This window comes from Mirounga angustirostris, unplaced genomic scaffold, assembly GCF_029215605.1.
Source record: "Mirounga angustirostris isolate CCGP_5_RB_7025 unplaced genomic scaffold, mMirAng1.0.hap1 SCAF_17, whole genome shotgun sequence".
Classification (NCBI taxonomy): domain Eukaryota; kingdom Metazoa; phylum Chordata; class Mammalia; order Carnivora; family Phocidae; genus Mirounga; species Mirounga angustirostris.
In genome coordinates, this window is record NW_026991725.1 from 36698371 (window position 1) to 36718195 (window position 19825).

The window sequence follows — 19825 nt, forward strand, 5'->3', positions numbered from 1 at the left end:
GACACCTGAAAGTATCTCTGGACGTTGCAAATGGCCCCGGGGTTGGGGCTAGATGGCAACATCACCCCTGGTGGAGAACCACTGGTTAAAATCAGGAGCATGGCTGAGTTTGAAAGTCACATCTGAGCTCACTGTAGGAGCTCATGCATTTGAACGTTTGCTGGTCATTAATGACGCTACCAGGACCTCAGCAGGAAGCCACCCACTGGTACAGGGCCAACATGACCAGGATCTTGTTGATTAGGAAGCCCTAAGAATGAAGTCAGTTAACAAGCAGGTACAGAGCTACACTGCTTCCAAAGCTCTGGAAAAACAGTTGCCTTTGGTCTCAAAGTTGCCTTGGCTGGGACGGTGAGTGACTATGGTCCATTTCAAGGAAGAATTCTCCAGACGAGGCACATCTGGATGCCACCTGGAGTCCCGTGGGTAGAGCCACCTGCCTCGCTGGGCTCCAATACGAGCCACAGGTAGGGCCAATGAGAATCACTTCTCAGGCCCCAAGTTTCTCTTGCAAGGCAAAGACTAAGGAGAAGGCGGGGTGATTGGGGAAGGGTATTTAAAGACACTGCTTTCAGAGACCCCCTTGGCCACCCACCACTTTCAGTCTACAGAGTCTGCAGTGACCTAAACTATAGTCAACACAGCTGTCCCTTTGTGGGGGGCAGGGGGAGAAGGATTCACCAAGGCCCGTAAGCAAAACGCCAACCACCTCACCTGCCATCTTTGCTGGTGAGCACCTCCACGATGCTCTGGGATCACCTTGAACCCAGGCGGCCCACATCTCCAGAAGAGAACCACGTCATACACCATCCTGCACCCAGGCAGCCTGGCCTGCTGTGTCATGAGTCCCGTTCCGCAATAGACGCTACAGAAGGGGACGTTTACCGCAGTGAGGCTTTCATTGCACGGATGCACGGAATTAAAACCACTGCTTGCCTGTCTTACCTGTACAAGTAGAAATACTTCCAGATGCTTCTACTTTGCCTTTATAAGCTCTGTCTGGAGTCGGGCTGCTGGGCTGGAGAAGGGTGATGGACCGAGAGACAGAGGAAGGGGAGAAGTCCGCAGGCGCTAGGTCCTGGCCTCTCTCTCTGCCTCGCCCCGCCCCCCTATTCTGGAAGCACCGCAGAATCATCTTCTCCACTGGCCTGCTGCTTCCCTCCTCAGTAATCTGCCTTCCAGAAAAAAAAAAAAAGTGTTCTAAATAGAGCGGAACTGAGAATGGGGCCGCAGCCCGGATGAAGTCTTCCCCTCCCTGGGGAGCCCGGCGTCCCCCATGGAGGGCTGGTCCACCCCCAGCGCCTCTTATTCAAAGCATTCTTGACCCGGGAGCGCCCAACCCTGACGGCAGGCGCGAAGCCACCACAAATGGATTTTGCCTCTGCAGCACTTTGCCTGGGCTGGACCCCGCCTCCCTCCCAGGCATCTCGGACGCCTTCTCAGGCCTCCTCTCCCTACATTTACCCTTGGGGGCACCTAGGGGACCCTATTCCAGGCCGAGGTTCAGAGGCCCACGCCCATCAACACTCACCATTAGCTTGCTGACCCACTGACCCACCCGAACCCCAGCGTTGCCAAAACCAAGGTCCAAGAACAAGGACTGCAGTCTCTCTCCTACCACATTAGATTGTTGAATGCTAGTTTGTATTAAGTTAGAGTCTCCTGCCCTTCTCAAGAGGACCCAGGCACCAGACCGGGGATGGATCCTGCGACATTCCTCCTCCATTCTGGAAAAGTCTACCCAAAGCTCCAACAGACCCGGCATGGAAGCAGGCATATTTTTGGATCCAGGCACAGCACACGGTCCTGTGCATTTCACACGCACACCGAGAATCATTCCGATGTCAACCAGGTTTTATTAATGAGATTCTCACACCCTCTGCAATACAGATCATAATCCTTCAGCCCCTCAGAAGACTGGGCTGTGAAGAAGGCCCACATACTCCAAAGGGGAGTGTCCAGCTCGCCCCCTTCATCATGCCACCAACTCATAACCCAGGGACCAAGCCTCGGTCAGGGGACCCTGAGACAGCTCTAGGACGTCTTTGGTAGAAGGGTGTACAGGTGGCAGTCAGGAAGAACAGAGGAGGCTGGGGGGCTCAGTGGGGAGCTGTGGGGGGGGTAGCAGACCCCCCCTCCACCCCAGGACCCTTCCTGGTGCCTCCACTGAGTTAAATCTGAAGGAATCTGAAGTCAAACGGATTCCATGCCTTGTCCGTGAGTCACGCCACCCTGCCCTTCATGGCCTCCCTGAATCCAGCACCTCCAAGAATGCCAATTCATCCAACTGGGCAAAGGCAAGGAATTTAGAAAGTGAACTTACATAGGAAGTGGGGATTACCAACACGGATGGCTGACAGCATGGGGTGAGCCTCCTCCGCTCCAACAAGGAAGGACAACAGAGGGCAGAGGGGAATGTGGAGACCAGAGGGACAGTTGGAAATATGCATATAGGGGTCCTATGTGGTCCTATATATATAACGCAGCACGTTTATAAACAAATATAATCATTGTTCAAAACTGTTTGGTGGGGGGGGATTGTTTTGTTTTGTTTTCTCTCCAATCTCATGTAGTTCAGAGCCAGGCAAAAAAAAAAAAAACAAGTTACTCCTCTCTATCTCCTTTCTCACAAATCTGGTTCAGACCAAAAAGAAAAAAAATTAAAATGCTGAAACAAGGTCTTTTTCCCCCTCTGGATGAACTGTTTTACAATAAGCTACCTGCTGGGGTCAGGAAACCTGAGCTCAAGAGCTTTCTGCTCACACAAAAACGCACTACATGGAGGATTCGTACAGAAGAGCTTGTGCATAGAGATGGTCACCCCCCCCCCACACACACACACAACCCCTTTGTATCTGTTCCAGCTTTTCTGTGAAACCATGTCTCTCCTCTGCTTCATCTTCTCCCCTCCTTCCTCCTCACCTCCCCAGTGCTACCAGCTCTGCGGGAGGAGCATGGCATCCAGCTGGAGCCAACCATCCACCATGTCTACACTCTGAGGGGAAGTCAGAAGGTGAGGGTGTGTTGGGCGCAGAGGGGAACACTCCAGTGGACAAAGGAAGGGTAGGGAAGAGCTGCTCCGTGGGTCCCAGTAGGGAGCTTATTTTCTTTCCTATTAGGTGTGTGATGCTCAAAAGGCAGGCGAATGGTCAAAATCAAAATAAATAGCCAACGGAAATAGGCGCCCCTCCCTGGGAATGGTAATTGCACAGGATGAAAGTTTATCCAAACACATGAGAAAAATGGTGCGTGTTGGAGGACGGCAGGGGGGCGGGGCGGGGGGAGGAGTGATCCTTACTGGAAAGGAGATTTGTTTACAACATTTTATTTGCTCCTTAGTTTTTAATGCTGTTCTGGCCCTGGGTCCTGTAAACAGAGCAGCTTTTCCATTCTCCAGCCGTGCCAGGCGAGCCAAGGACGGAACAGAGCTGCCGCCAGAATCCTGGGCCACCGAGGTCTCCCGGCCTCAAGAACCCACGCCCAGCCGGGGGTCCGAGAGAGAGGGGCGCTTGCTGGGCCACAGCAAAGAAGGGTGGGATGTGAACTCCAGGTGTGGAAACGGGGAGAAGCCTGTCGGGCTTGTGAAATCGGCTCTTCTCTCTGCAACCTGGGCAGGAGGCAACAGGAAGGCCTCAGGTACCCAAGGTGCATGCCTAATGGGGTATTTGGTAGGGGCCCCTTGGACGGTAGAGGCCCCGCACAGAGTCTGGAGAGAACGTGGCCCTCGGGAGAAAAAGCGGGACCGGTAGTAGAGTTGGCCAAAGGGAATGTGGTGTTGAGTGAGCTCAGGAAAGAGATCACTGCTCCCAGAGTCAGGGTCCAGACATCACCCCCATCAATACTCCTGGCCAGCAGCTCAGCTCTCTCCCCAGGACTGAACCAAACAGGCCAAAGAGCTTGCTCACAGCCAGAGAGAATCAGCGACGCCCTGGCACATCAGGGAAACACAGACTCAGTGGCGGAGTGCACCCTGGAAGTTTCTCTTCCCGTCCAGGCACGGAGATCATCCGAGCCAAGAGTCATGGCAGGCAGGCCACTGGGCTCCGTGTCGAGAGTACAGAGGGCACGCTGCCTGAGCGCAGAGTTGCTGGCGCTGGGCAAAGGGCCGTGCCTGCAATAACTCATGGACGCCTGGCTACCAGCCCCACGGAGCAGTTTAAAGAGAAGGAAACTGAGGCCCGGGGAGGCAATGTTACTCCCTAGAGGTCTCAGGGCTAGAGTGGGAGGGACGGTTCCGGCCAAGGTGGCCTGGAGCCAGAGGGCGTTCCAGCTAGCCTCTCTTTAAGGTTGCGGCATCCTAAAATAGTCACCAGAGTTCCTCAATTTCTGCACAAAAAAGAGCCCTCTGTCCCCACCACTGCCTCCTCATGTACCGCTGAGGTGTAAATGGGAAAAACTCAGAGACCTGGGGTGTTTTGTTACAGCAGCCAACTGGGACTGATATGGCTTGCGTTTTCAGTCCCTCCGGAGATGTCGGTCGAGAAAGCAGAACAGGGCGTGGAGGATGGGGTGTGTCCCACGGTGAGTCACTGACCCCCTCAGCTTCGTATCCTCACCTGTAACAACGAGGTCTCAATACCTTTCACAAAGTGGCTGAGATTCGAACGAGAAGCTGTGGAATTGTAAAGCCCTCTAGAACACGGGACATACAGTTTCCTGGATTGCCTGATTTTTCTTGGCTGAACGTCCTATCATCTCTCAAATGTCTGAAACTGTGCCGGTGACCGAAGCCCGCAGAGAGCATCCCCTTTGTCCAAAACTCTAATTCTACTAGTGTGTACCAAGTGAGAAGAGGGGGTGGACTTTGGGTTCTTCCCCTCTTCCCGAAGAAGGTGGACCTCCCGCCTATATCTCTGCTGCTCCCTTTTCCTTTCTGCGCTCCTCCCCGTGGGAAGGGTGGTTAATCAGAGAGCAAATGGGAACAGACCCTCTCTCCCGGAGCCTGCTTGCTTTTGAGTGACACCTCTTCCGTCTTTACCTTCAGTCCCCAGGTAGTATTCCCTGGAGCCCGGGCCCATCCCCTGTAGCAGGGGATCTGCCCATCGTTACCCAACTTCTCTGCCTGTGACTTTACTGGAAAAGTTTGCATTACAGTGAAGGGTAGGCAGCATCATCCATCCAGAGTCTCCAGGAACCCTACCAAAGAGTTCATCTGGCGATTAACATTGTACGTAAGATCCCGAAGGCAGGGAGCATCTCATATATGGTTTTTTTTTTTTTCCTTTTTTTCCCCCTTCTGTGTTTCTCCTATTAGACACTGTAAAATTCCTCAGGAATTCTGACCTAAACTTCTGAGTTTAAATTTCTCATTCTGACCTCAAAAATGAACCCAGCTCTCAAATAATCAGCATAAAAACAGACACATATTATTTCAAGAAAGGTTTCTGCAGGGAAAGCAACCTATCAAGGAACAAGCACATTTTCTCCACTGTTCAGAAAACACTTTATTGATGAATAATGGGCAAATGCGAAACCAGCAAATTTGGTGGGACACGAAGCCACAGGTCATTAGTAGGAAAAGTCAACCCAACGTCTTTCTTGTACATCTACCTCGTCCAAACTGCCATGCCAAAACTGAAGGGCTCTGAACCTGAGGCCCCTTAGCGACCGTGGTTCTGATCCCAACTTTCACATGTAAGACTTGGTCCAAGTGATTAGTCCATGTGATTCTGTTTTCTGAGGATCGAAGGTCAATCACAGTGCCTGCCACATGATCGTGAACATGAGTGGGCATCTCAGGGATAAACTTCAATGTGTCAGGAGTGACCCGGCTCCTGCTCTTTTAAGGGGAGGGGGAAAGGGAGGGAGGGTTGGGGAGGAGGAGGTACTTCAAACAAGTTCAGTGTAAGCACAGTAAATGCCATATGAAAAGCACTGGGGTCCAGGAAGGAGGGATCAGCACTTTTTGAGTACCTATCCAGTGCCAGATAAATGCGTTAAAAGAACGTGCGCCTGGTCGAGAGGGCAGAAGGAATTCAGGAAGGCATCCCTGAGAAGGGAGACTGGGAACTGAGCCTTGAAGGACCAGGAGGACTTCAGTAGCCTGGGTAACCCCCAACATTGAATTTTTAAAAAAATAGACTCATCCAGGGGCGCCTGGGTGGCTCAGTCGTTAAGCGTCTGCCTTCGGCTCAGGTCATGATCTCAGGGTCCTGGGATCGAGTCCCACATCAGGCTCTCTGCTCCGCTGGAAACCTGCTTTGCCCTCTCCCACTCCCCCTGCTTGTGTTCCTGCTCTCGCTATGTCTCTCTCTGTCAAATAAATAAATAAAATCTTAAAAAAAAAAGACTCATCCAGGAAGAATTGCCAGAGGGTTAAAAATCATGCTGAGTTCAATCAAAATCACCACTGGAATGTGAAAGCAACTTTCTTAATTAAGCAATTCCAGAACATTCCCAACTCTTGGCTATAGGAGGAGTGGTGGTGAGCCATGATATCCTGAACTGGCCTGTGAGGTGCACCCTCTGTGGACCGTTGCCAGGTTGGTTGGGGGCTTAGGGTGCCCTGGTGGGCCAGACCCCATAGTGGTGGGTATCAGCAAGCCCCACCCATGAGGCCCAAAGACCCCAAGAACCACAATGCTTCAGAACAGACTGGCTTTGCACTGAGGACGTTTGAGGCAAAGGGTAAGGAATGTTCCACATCGTTTAGCTTCACTGCAGCTCATACTTGGAAACTGGATAGACCGGGTACCTGTCCAGCCCCTCTCTGGTCTGGACATTTCACTCCCTGGATGGTGACAAACCCTGGTCAGACCCCAATTATAATGCCCTCACGATGTTACCTTCAGTGGCTCATTCTGCAGGGCATCTGGCTGAGATCACCAGTCACTGTTCAGCACCAACAGTCACATAGGAAGGAAAGGTTACAACACAGAAAAACGGGCGATGGGTATCTTTTTCCGATGCCCAGACTTATGCTCAGGGCCGAGGATGGAGGGGACCCACGAGGACCTCCTGGTCCTGAGCCTCTGCCCCATAGCCGGGCAGTTCCGAAGCCAGCGGGAGCCCTGAACACAGCCAGCTTCGTAAACAGGACAATGCGACAAGGTGTCTTCCACATTCTGCTTTCCTTACGTCTCTAAAACCCAGCCCCGAGTTGTGGTAACAGCGGGGCGAAGGCAGGCAAAGGAGGGAAGAAAGGAGAAGGAGACAGAAAACAATTAAAAAAAAAAACCCTCTGACAGAACTTGATAACCCGAAGTACACAGTGATCGGTGCCGGACGGCATACAAAAGCCAAAAGGCAGGTCCCAGGATGGGTCAACTTAAGACTTAATATTTGCCTTTCACTAAGCAAACTAATAAATCCCCTCCAGTTGTAACCACGCAGAGCTCCCAGTTTTTATTTATTGGTCAAAACTATAGGCAATCCCCCCCGCCCCCCGTCACCCCAGGCAAATAGCAGTCCCCCTTCCCCGTGCCTGCCATCAGTCTGTATGTCTATTTGCCTTCTCCCTCAACAAACTCAAGTTCAGTGCAACTGACAATGAGTGCAAACAGCTTTGAAGTATTCTTCGGTAATGGACTTCCCAGGACAGCCCTGTTTTTGGCTTGTGCAGCCGAAGGCAAAAGGAGAAGAGCTACTTGTCAGAGAATAGGCAGGCCTCAGCTGGGTCTGGCGAGGCTTAGAACTTGACACATGGGAGGGACCTTAGAGGACCATCCACACCACCCACTTATCCCTCTCTCTCCCACTTTGTGGATGAGAAGACTGAGACCCACAGAAAAGGACCCTGGGGCTGAAGTTAAGGTAGGACTAAAGTACAGACTTCCAGACACCCCCCTCCCCTCCCCAGTTCAGAGCTCTTGTCAGCCTGGGCATAGAAGGTCTCACTCGGAAGCAGAGCTAGGGGGACCCAGCCCTGCCTCCCACCAGCCCTGCCTCCCACCAGCCCGGCATTGAGGGTCTTGTCCAAGGTCAGTGGCCAATCCCAAGGTCACCCTTATGCCCTTTAAACCATATTCCCCTGAGCAGAGGGCCATACTTCACCATTAGAACCTTCTATTTCTCCATCAACACTGGGGTTTGGGGGACCCTCTGAAGAGGATAAAAGGTCCCTGTGGGTCAAGTTTTGATGCCATGGGAAAATCTCACAGGAAAGCCTGAACAAAATCTCGGGACAGGGCCGGAACTTGAGGTTATGTTCATAATGGATCACAGCAAGATGAGTATGTTCAGCATGTGGATGAGATGCCTTTCTACCGTACCTTGGGCAACATCTGATTTACTCTTCTCACATGGAGCAAAAAACAAGCAAACCTTCAAGTCACCGACTTGATTAAATACGACGGCACTGTGGATGTCAGAGACAGAAGGGGCTTCGGGGATCACGTGGCCCGGCTCCTCCATTTTGCAGGGAAGGAACGAAGATGAGGAGCTTTTGGAGACAAAAATCTCAGATTTCCTTGTCTCCCCACTCTGTGCTTTTTATCAGCGGAAGGCACCCTGGATCCAGAAGAGACCGAAATATGCTGGGGAGGGGGCACAGTGCACCTGCCTCAAAATCTCATTAAGAAGTTGACATTCGTGGTCTCTAGGCAGCCCACGAGCCGCTCTTCACAATCCTACCGCTTCCCTTACCAGGCTGAGTATCATTCACCCCTCTCTCACAGTCCTCTCCCGTTCTGCCATAAAGTCTGCCTCCCCCAGGCCTGGGTGATCCCTCGTCTGATGCTGGAAAGGGGATTCCTGCCTCAGTCAGAGGTAAATCTAGATAAAGGTGATGCCTTTAGACCACTTTGAACTCTGGGATTCTATGTGGACAAGAAGATAAGGAGAGAGAGAGAAAGAGGAGATTGTTGCCTTTGGCACAACAATGAGACTTCTTCTGGAACCAAAGACCGTACATGGGACATGAATGAAGGGAACGTCTGAAATGAGTTCATCTTTTTAAAAAGAAAAGTGGTGCCCAAGGCGCTGGGCTAGCCTTCCTTCTATGACAGTGAAGGCACAGAGAGCCAGAACAGGGCAAAGACTCGGGTGCATGGGGGATCTCGATCTTTGCATAGTGGTAATGAGAGTTGGGTTTCTCGATGTTTGCATGCTCATCTCTACCTTGGCAGGCAATAACCCCCCATATGGCCACAGCGTGCAAGAGGGGCGGGACGGGCTGAAGGCTCCCGTTAGAACACTGCAGACGCGCATGCCCGTCTTTCAACAGAAACGACGGAGGCCTGACCCCCTGACAAGAAGCAACAGCTACAGGATGGCATGCAAGCCCGAAAGCCTGGCTTTGACTAACCTGAAAAGTACCTGTAATTTGCCTTCAGATTGTTCTTACTTGTCAAGAACACCAAAAGTTGGGCAGGTACAACCTTCCCATCTGCCTCCACCGCCCACAACCACCACCAAGTTCTGCTCCCTTATCCCAGATAGAGGCAGTGCCTGGAGAGGGAAGAGGGAGCTGGGAGGTCCCATTCAACACGATCGGAGTGGAACTCAAAGGTGATCCAGAGACTCTGAGGGAAAGTACACACTTGGGCCCCATTTACGGGTCCTTGATATTTCAAAGAATCCTAGAGTTCAAAGGAATCTCAGGAAGTCCTCCAGCCAACTCCTTTGCTCCCTAGACAACCCTACCCTGATGATTTTAGCTCTTACTCTCTCTAGCGAAGATGCAGAGTTTTCTTCTTGGCTCATTCTACGTGGTATATGCGTGTCTCTCAGACACGTGTAGTTTATTCCCCCACCACCACCCCCGTTCCCAGTGGCCGTGGTAGTTTTCTTTCCTAAGGAACTGTTCTGTTCTTAACAAGAAAGGTTATTAGCATCGCCTTTTTTAAGTAGGACTGGATTGGAGAGGAATCCCTGATACCTTGAATGGCTCCCAGGTCCACTATCCACAGCACTTCTTCTGAAGGAAGTGGTCTCAGCTGGTTTGTTACATCCAGGTTTTTATTCAATATCATGTAACCCTACCACCCGGGAAACACCTGATGTGGTCAGGACTGGGTGCTTGATCCAATGGCCTCCATCTACAGCCTGCCCAGTGGTGAACAATGTGGTCAGACACAAGGGTTCTGAATGGCAGCTGGTTGGGCTAATCAAGAGCATCAGCAAACTATGGCAGGTAACTCTGTAACCCAGGAGCGTGGCTAATTGTTCCGGTTTGCCCAGGACTGTCCCAGGTTTATCACGGAAAGTTGTGTGTTCTGGGACAGCCAGCACCCTCAGCTCATCATCACAGGAGAATTCCAGAATCAGGAGCAGTGAGTCGTGCTGCTGAGCAGATGATCAAAATGACCACAGCATCAGAGTTCTTGCTGTTTCTGGAAACTGTCTAGCGAATGGATGTCTTGAATGACTTTGGGCTTCTAGAAAGGCCTCGCTGGGCAGCTGCTGGGCAGACCGTTCCTGTCTACCTTACTTCCAGAGCAACTTGGAATAAACCCACGTTAATGCAGGTGATCTAAGGGGTCTCTGTTCCTTGAAACCTGAAAGACTCTAACCAGTACAACAAGTCTGTGTGCATGTCAAGGAAGGAAGACCAAAGCCCATGAACGAGCCTTACATTTCAACAGCAGGAAACAACCTCAAGAGGTTCTCCTTGCTTATTTTGTGGGGAATCTAAGGCCAAGAAGGACCCCGTTGCTCCCCTGAGCAGACACGGAGGTCATTCTATGGTCACAGAAACACTTCACCCACAAACAAAGAGAAGATATATGTGTATGGCTTTAATTCCTCCTACAAAGGCAAGCCATCGTTTGCTTTAGAAGTAGAACGAACGGACATCTTCGGCTCTGCAATTGAGACAAGGTTGACTCTAGAAGTGTTTTCAGCCACGTGCACGGTGGCACTGGAGGGACAAAACAAACAGGACTCGTGTTTCGAGGGGCCCGGTCTGCCGTCAGGAGTGACACCAGCATCCGAGGGGCAGAGGGTCTTCAATAAACACACAGCTCTGGTAGCGAGATGGTCTGTGACAAAGCCCCATGCTCTGGCCGGGGCCCCATCTGCCATCTGAGGGAAGGGGTCTTCACAGCTGGTGGTACGTCTGCGTCAACAGAAGACAGGTGGGAAATGGACAGAATACTATGTCAATTATACATCAAATGACATTAAAAAAAAAAAAGAGCAGATAGCGGGGATGAACACACAGCATTCACTTTTTGCTCTTCCGGACAAACATCTGGGTGGGATCCAAGCAAAGAAAGCTGACATGGAGGACACCAGAGCCCCTACAGGAGGCCCCCCCGGCAACATCCCTGACATCTGAGGTCCCGAAGAACTTCTGCACTGACCCGTATCACTCTGGAACCTGAGGGGCCAGATCCCAAAGAAGCGAGAGGACATTCTATTCCAATGCTGCTCACATAGCAACACAAACACTGGCCTCTTTAGAAGGAACAGGAACAAAAATTAAAATCCCATTTGACCTAAGTGTGGTTAACAATTCACTCTGTATCCGGCTGGAAGATAATGGAGCAAACAAGAATTGCCGAGTCCAAAGGCACAGCAGACGGGGGAACTGGGGGGCAAGAAAGGGTGTGGTAGAAAGCCCTTTGGTTCCCGGGCATTGGGCTGGGGGGTGCGGGGGAGTCTTAAGGGCAGGCAGCAGAAGAGGAAATGTTTTCCACAAGAAGGAAGGACAAGGTCTGTGATGATGGTGACTCGTCAACTGTAGGTTGCGTCCAGCTCGTGCGGGTCCAGACATACACTATTCCTCAGTGCAAAGGTCTTTACTTTCTCTTCCAATGTCTTAAATCCAGAAGTTTCTTCTTTCTCCAAAATAAGAATTCTTAATCAGAGCCAGAGCTCTTGCCTCTTAAGAGATGGTCCCATATTAGCCGGGTACTTTGAGAGGTCCCAATGGCGTACGTTGGCTCCCCCCAGCTTCCTGGTGGCAAGTGGGAGTGAGGAAGAGCGGCCCTTAGCCGCTGCTCTTTTCCAGGCCTGTAGACCGAAACACAGCATCAGAGTTAGATTCTGCCTTCTGCTCTTTCAGCAGTGAGCTTGACTCTCCTGTCTTTAGTCCATAATGTTCTAGCCAGTGAACAGAACCCACAGTGCAAAAAGTACTATTTGAGCTAAGACAGGAAAAAAAAAAAGGCGCCCTATTTATACCACTCAAGGAACTCCCCCTACACTGAATTACCACCAGGAACCCTCCACTCAGATCTCACCACTATAACCACATAGCTGATTTAAACAAACAAACACAAAAACAAAAAAAACCCAGAAAACACTGAATATAGCCAGCCCAGAGGAAGTGGAAGCTTCTGTTTTTCAGCATGTCACGACATTGTCCGTGAGATTCGGCGCAGGAAGCATGGAGGTGTTAGGTCACCCACTTTACAGACAGGAAAACTGAGGCACAGAGGCTGCTGGTGTTCTTAGTACAGGATGGCAAGGGCCTGGTCCCTAACCTAATGTTCACTTTAGCTGGACGTCTGTCTGTTCTCACAAATCCCTTAACCACGAATTAGGAAATTACCCAGAACAAAGGGGTCCCTGGGAGGAAACGGGAAGACTCGGCTTAACACATTTGTTTTCCTAATGCTGATTGCAAATAAGCGAAGATGGACGTGGGCTCCACATACTTTCCTGACTTCCCACCACCCCGTGACCCCCATTTCTGAGGGGCAAATATACCTAGTGCCACCAAATGCCCCCAGGGGACTTCCCCATTTTAAAATTGACGAGGCCCAGCGAGGCAAGCCAGGGGCCTACTCCCAGACACGGATAATCCAGGCCTCACGGCTGCGGCAGTCACCGTCCACCCATACGGAACAACGTGGGCACCTGCAGATGCACGCGTGCCCAAGGACCAGCCCGGGTGAGATGCCGTGAAAACGGACACAGAGCAGGCAGGCAAGCCCCGGCCTCGCAGGCCTTAGCAGAGAGGGGATACTGATGAAGCACGAGGCCGGAAGGACACCGATGGCTGAGGGACACACACTGGAGATTCTGGGGGCGGTCTGGGCCAACAGGCTCCCATGGGCCCCTCTGCAGACCTACGGAGGTCGCAGCCTAGCCTGCGCAGGGGTGTTCTCCTTCCCATGGGCTTTGGCTACCGCCCAGGCAGGGACACCCAGAGACAAGGCACTAACTGTCAGGGATGGGAGGAGGTCCCAGTCAGGGCCTGCCCCGGGGGGTGGGGGGTGGGCAGACCGAGCAGAGAGAACACAGAAGACATTCCTCTGCCAGAGAGCTGCAGGGGGCGGGGGTCTGCGTGTTAGAGCCACCTACCCACGAAGCGCCAGCCAGCGTGCCCACGCAGAGGCACTCTTGGGCTCCGAGAGGCTCTCTGATTGGCCGCCAAGAGGAACCCCTAAGTCTCACCCAGACACTCTTTCATTTGGAACCGAAAACACCCTGAAGAGCCCCAAAGCTCTGCTAACTCTCCTCCGGTTCCCTTTCCCCTCCGGGGCAGCAGCCCTCACAGAGGGCCAGGAGGAACCTTTTCCCCGGGGAGACGCACGCAGCTAGCAAATTAATTGGCAGCAGTGGGTGAATCACATAGGGACTTCCTTCTTGTTGCCCAGCAACTGCATGCACTTGGCAGGGGGACATGAAACACAGAGGGGAATGTTGGGAGGCACTTGCAAAAGAAAATAAAAAGCAAAACATACAATATCCCAGAGTCATCCCGGCAGACCCAGCCAAGGCGGGGCTGGGGGTCGGGGGGTGGCTGTGATGGGGTGGGGGGGACAGAGACGAGGGAATCACTGCAGGGAAGGAAAATAAGGTTAGGACAGAACCAGCCCAACAGAGCCTAACACTCCCGCCGCCCTCCCTCCTCCCATAAACCCTGCTAGGTGTAGCCTTTGTATTTGGCCGAAGACAAGCCTGCACGAGCCTAGGGAAAGGCGAGAGGGGGGCTCACAGATTAGCAGGCACCTAGAGGTTTGCAAGGTGACCTAGAAACACGCGGCCCAGAGGGTTTGCAAAGCCTGCCGCCGGGTGACTGACTGTACCTGCTGTTTATGCTTGTCCGGCGTGCATCATGCCCAGGTGAAGTCACTCTGCCACCTCCAGGGCAGGGTCCCCTTCCCCCACTCCTTTTCCACTTGAGTGTTTTCATGCCTGTTGCCATGGCCAGTGGGGCTGATTAGACAAACCTCGGACACACCGCCGTGCCCTCCAGAACCTGTCTCTGGCCTAACAACTCCCCGAGTGAAATGTAGGCAGTGTCTGTGTCGGGAACAGCCCACGGAGGCAAAGCTGGGGACCAGGAAAGGCAGCACTGGACCAAGAGGGCCCCTGTGGCTGGCTGACTGTTAGCCCGCAAAGACACCCACGTCCTAATCCAGGCAGCCTGTAAATGTGACCCTCGGCGGCAGAAGAGGTCTGATGTGCAGAGATGATCCTGGAAGACCCAGGTGGGCCCCAACCGTCACCACGAGGGTCCCTACAAGAGGGAGGTGGGGGTGGGGGCTGGGGAGGAGATGTGACACAGGAGAGGGAGTGAAATGTGAAAATGAAAGCAGGAGTCTGGAGTGATTCAGGGAGGAAATGGAAACACAGGGGCCTCCAGAAGCTGGAAAAGGCAAGGAAATGGATTCTTCCCTAGCACTTCCAGAAGGAACCAGCCCTGCGGGTACTTTGACTTTAGCCCAGTGGAATGAGCCTCCAGGATGTATGAGAATAAATTTGCGTTGTTTTAAGCCACGAAGTTTGTGGTAATTTTACGACGGCCATAGGGAACTAATCTTGTCCATCGGGCATACCACGCCTCTGTCGCTCAGTAGATCTACAGAAGAGGGGATCACGGTGCAGATATAGGTGACAATGGAATGCAGCGGGTCAGAAGGGACAGGGTCCCGCATTGGGCTTATAAATGTCTAACAGAAACCCTGCAGGCTCAGAAGGAAAAGGTCAGGTCCCTGAGAGCAACCAAGGCAAGAAGCAGCCCAGGCTTAGAGGCAGACTCTCAAGTTATACCATTTGTGACTGTCAACTTGGGCTGATGGCTTAATCTCTGCAAGTCTCGGTTCTGTCCGTCATCTGAAAAACAGAGATGATATTATTATCTGCCTTGCAGAGCTGTTAGGATTAAATGATATACTGCATGAAAAGCACAGGGCAGATGCCAAATATACAGATACAAATGGTAACTCTTCGAAAGGATGCACATATGGGCAGAAGCGGTTCAGTTGATTACTCTACCATGTATCCTCCCTTTTCTACTTAGTAACATAACTGAGTTTTGGCTGGCACATTGTGGCCCAAAATAAAAAGATTATGTTTCTCAGCCTTTCTTGTAGCTATGGCCATGTGACCAAGATCTGGCCAAAGAGATATAAGCAAAAGTGCCATGGGAAGTGTGTTCAAAAGGTGTTGGAGGGATGCCACTGTTTTCCCCTGTCTGCCTTTCCTACCTTCTGCTTTCAAGGAGGACATGATGGCTGGTGCTCCAGCAGCCATTCTGGACCATGAGGGACATTGATGATGGGAGTCATGCACTAAGATGATCTAACAAGAAGATGGGAACCTGGGTCCCTGATAACTCCAGAACTACCACACTAGCCTTAGATGGCCTTTCTTTGGAATTCTGTTATGTGGGAGAGAATGCTCTTCTTAGTTATTAAGTCATTGCCATTTTAGAGTTTTCTAGTAACCACAATGGATATATCACAGATCTAGAAAAACAGGATGCAGAGTCAGTCTAGACTAGGGGTTCTCAAAGCGTAGCCCTGGACCGACAGCTTGAGCAAGCACCTGGGAACTTGTTAGAAATGCAAATTCTCAGGCCCCACCCCAGACTTACTGAATCCAAAACCCTGGGAGCGGAGCCCAACAGTCTGTGTTTTAACAAGTTCTCCAGGTGGTTCTGGTACACTCAAGTGTGAGAACCACCATTCTAGAGCAAAGTTTCTCAACTCTGGAAGTAATGACATGTGGGGCTGGATAACTCTTCATCGTGGGGGTGGGTGGGGGGGCTGTCCTGTGCATTGTAAGCTGCTTAGCAGCATCCTTGACCTCTACCCACTAGATCCAGTAGCGCTCTCCTCTCCGTGTGACCCTCAAAAGTGTCTCAGACATTGTGAGTCAGGGCAGGAAGGGGAGAGTCAGCAAAATCACTCCCAGTTGAGAAATGCTTTCTCTTGGGGGTGGTCCATTCTTGACCTTGGCTGCACATTAGCATCACCTGGGACGCTTCTCAAAATTCCAATTTTCCCTCCAGTGGGGTTAAATCAGAATCTACTAGGGCAGGACAAGGTGGCAGTTAAAGCTCTCCAGGTGATTCCAATGTGCGGCCAATGCACACTGCACAGACACTGCACACCGCAGAGGGCCAACAGGCCCGGAGGAGAGACGGCTCTGAGCCGGGGAAGGTGACACACCACTATCCTGACTATGGGAAGCACACGAGATGCTCCCAAGCAGACGCTATAAAAGCATTACTGCTGTCAACCCGGGAACGGGCATCCTAGTCGCCAGATGGGGTGACTAGATGGGGAGGAATTCCTGGTGGCTGTGTCACCTCATTTCCCATCAAAACCGGGCGGACGCCTTTCAGTGTCTCCCATGAATAACCACACAAAGCCTCAGTTCCCTCCCCTAATAAACAGCACACAATGAACCCGCTCCCATGAGCTAGAAATATGAGCTCATTCAACAAAAAGAACTGTCTTAATAAAGACAGGGGTATGGCAGTGGGGCCTATTTAGAAACGGGGAGCATTAATTCTCCTTCCAATTGGTAAACTCCCCAGGCGCTGACACCACAATCCTCCCACAAGGATGCACTCAGAGCAAGGAGAGATTTCCCATATACTGAACGTAGCCCTGCAAATCAGCTTGGCCAGGGCTCCGCCACTGGGTTGGAGCAGAAAGGAAGGAAAGAATTCAATGAGGAACCAGCAGTGAAGAAAGGGAGAGGCAAACAGGTTGATGCTCCTTGAAAAGAAAGATGAAGTCATGTGTGAATTGTCCTGCTGGGAACTGTCTTTTCCTCCATTATTTTCCTCCCTGCTTGCCCTGCATGAAATGCTGAGCCAAGCTCTTCCTCGTTTCCCTTGGCCCAAACCATTAAGTCCAGCATGTCACTGGGGGAGGCTGGGGGCGGGGGGGGTGGGGGGATGGAGAAAAGGAGGAGGAAGAGGAGGAGGCGGGGCGAGAGAGAAGCTCACAGGGCTCTGACATTCTTCGGTATCCCCCCCTTCATGGCAGCACCCAGATGAGCTGGCCTCTCTGTCTCCTGCCTATGGCAGCCCCGCCTGGCTAGCCCAGATGCAAAGATGAGAGACAGGTATGAGTCTGTAACCCTCAGCAGAAAAGCCCCCACGCCCACCCCGCAGTGAGTCTCTAAGAGGCTAAGGCTCAGCGCAATGGAGCCCACCAGCACGTTCCCATCCTTTCTCAGAGGTCCTGCCTTCTGCTCTTTCAGCCCACTTCATGCGGCCGATTGGAACAAGGTAGAAGAACTCCAGTTGCTCTGTACCAGCGGTATGGGAGAGGCAAGGAAGGAACTCAGGTCCTTTTTCTGTTTTAACAGGTTCCTGGGCTACCAGTCCAAAGCGTGCAGGACTGGCTGCTGACACTGGCCATTTCCAGTGCTCCCCCATCCCTCTCCCTATACCACCGCCCTTCTCCAGCCTCAAAATCCCCCCACTTGACAAAACCCCTGGCTCCTTCCAGCCTGTAAACCTCATGTGCAAACGTCCTGACTCTTGCAAATGTGTTAAAAAATAAACTTTAAAAAGCTTCCAGATGTTCTGTTTGCATGGTGCTGTTTCTCTGCTCCTGTCTCCAGAGGCCAATGCATGATGTCCAGCATCCTGACTGCCCAGATGAAATATGAGGCAGCCAAGAGGCACGGCCCAGGGGTAGGGGAGGAGGATGCTCCTTCCCGTGGGACCACACTCAACCAATTGGTCCATCAACCCTCCCCCTGCAAAGATGCGACCCTATGCTTCCCTTTTGTTCTTCCACCATCCCCCATGGCCCGCTCCTTCCATTCTCCTAGGTGAGACATACATCCCTGGGGTCTGTTCCATGGAGTGCAGAGGCCTCCAAAAGACCAAGCCTGAGATCACTGAACAACAGGCCTTCAGGCTTTGTGTCCTCAGAGCACCCACCCCATGGCTCCCCTGACATCCTTATACCAACTGCCTTTGACACGGAGTCGAGCACGAAATGACACAGTGCGCCCCTTACATGTATGGGGTGAAATCACCATCTGCAGGGACATCAGAGGAGCTGGACCAGCCGGAAGAGGGGAATGGTGTTCACGGCTGGTCAAGGCCCCTTGGGGCTGGTGGCCTCTGATCTATAGAAAGGAAATTGCCAACGGGCAGCCTTGTGCACACACGGCCCCACACGCACCCTTCCCAGCACATACACACCTGAGGGCAGAGGATTCTTTGCACAAGGTGATGCCTGCTCCCTTTGATGCTCGCCGGATGTGTTCCCATTGGGTGAAAACCAGACCTCAATAAAACCGGGCATTATCAAGAGGCTGGTGGTTTGTGATTGCACCAGCCTGTTATCTCTGTGGCCCAGGGTGGGGCTGCTTTGCGGTTCTCCATTGAAAAGCATTAACTTCTAGGTGGATCAAAGACCCTTCCGAACCAGCCAACCTGGGTCCCTTGTTTATCTGCAGGAGATTGTTCCTAAGATGGACTTTAAAGATAATAGGGACCCCAGTCCCACACTCCCCTCCGTCCTCTCCTTACCATGCAGCCTGTCCCTCAGGGGCCACCTAATGGCCAATCACAAGGCCCTTCTCCTCTCCTTCTCCAGATGGCCAATATAACAATAGCAAATAGGGGACTGGGCCCGAGAGGGTCCAGCTCTGCTCTAACAATGGGGACCACGGGGACAGAGAGACACCTACTTGGAGGCCTTGCAGGAGCTCCTCTGTCCTCTGTGAGTCATGCCAGGGATGGGGCTCCACAGGATGACAGGTGCTACCCTCTTTCCTCAGGAGGGATAAACGGACAGGTGCTCTCACCGGGTCCCTGAAGTCCCTTGCGGGACTCTACCGTCTACCCAGACGTGTGAGGGCCCGTGGCCAGCCTGCAGTGAGGACACAGCGGGACCTCTGACTTGTCTGGATCTGGAACACCAAGGACTGTCAAACACGTGGGAGAGAAAGCATGTGCATTCAAGGACTGCGGCGCTGGCAGGCTTCGGGGGCCCCGAATGTTCCTCCTCAGCACCTCGCAGGTCTGTCACGGGGCAGCTGGAGGCTCGCTGCAGCAACCAGGCTTCCCTTCTGTGTCCGGAGTACCTGGCTTAGTGGCTGGCCCCGAAGAGGCCAGTGTGAGTGACTGAACAAGCGAATCCCTAGCAACATAGGCTAGTTATCTCAACAGGTGTGGGAGGGCGGTGGGCCACGGACACTCATCCCTACGGACAGGAGAACAGTCAGGAAGCACATCGCACTAGAGACATCTCTGCTTATAGAAACGGAGTCAAATCAAGCCCCAAGTCCCGGATCTCGGGCAAGTTCCCTCAATTCTCTCTCACCCACGTGTTAAACGGGAATACGAGCAGTACATAGTCCGTCGTAGGATTGTCGTGGGGACCGACGGCTCCGTAAGTCTGTCTGTCACTATCATCACCTCTATCCCTATCTGTACTAAAAAATACAGAAGTGTGCTTCCCAGGAAGGAAGGACGATGAGTCACTGCTTGGTTATTTTCCTGGTCCAGACCAGACCTCACAGGTGTACAGGAACTCCAGGCCCATCTGACGGTATTTTTTTTTTCCTTTTGAAATCAATAACGTTGTCTGTAGCCTTTAGGTCCCTTACGTGCTCCCTCCCTAAAACGTGTGGGGGTGCACGCCCCATACAGGGAGCAGGTGACACAGCCCCTCCTCAAGAGCCCCCACGGTGAACGAGGCAGCCACAGCTCAGGACGGGGCTGCGGTGA

The 19825-nt window shown here is 52.3% G+C and overlaps 1 long non-coding RNA gene across 15 annotated transcripts in view; it reads right to left on the reverse strand.

Moving 5' to 3' along the window:
• Window positions 1-19825, reverse strand: part of LOC123853820 (uncharacterized) — a 211861-nt gene that overhangs the window by 51720 nt on the left and 140316 nt on the right. For 8 of the 15 annotated variants that reach the window (XR_010408637.1, XR_010408635.1, XR_010408634.1 and 5 more), the window contains exons 3-5: window positions 6786-11895; window positions 946-1175; window positions 715-865 (exon numbers count right to left, since the gene is read on the reverse strand). This is a non-coding gene — a long non-coding RNA (uncharacterized LOC123853820). Of the gene's footprint in view, window positions 1-714; window positions 866-945; window positions 1176-5431; window positions 11896-14886; window positions 14950-19825 lie in introns of those variants that run through there. The other 7 variants (XR_010408640.1, XR_010408646.1, XR_006793209.2 and 4 more) reach the window with 6 other exon arrangements.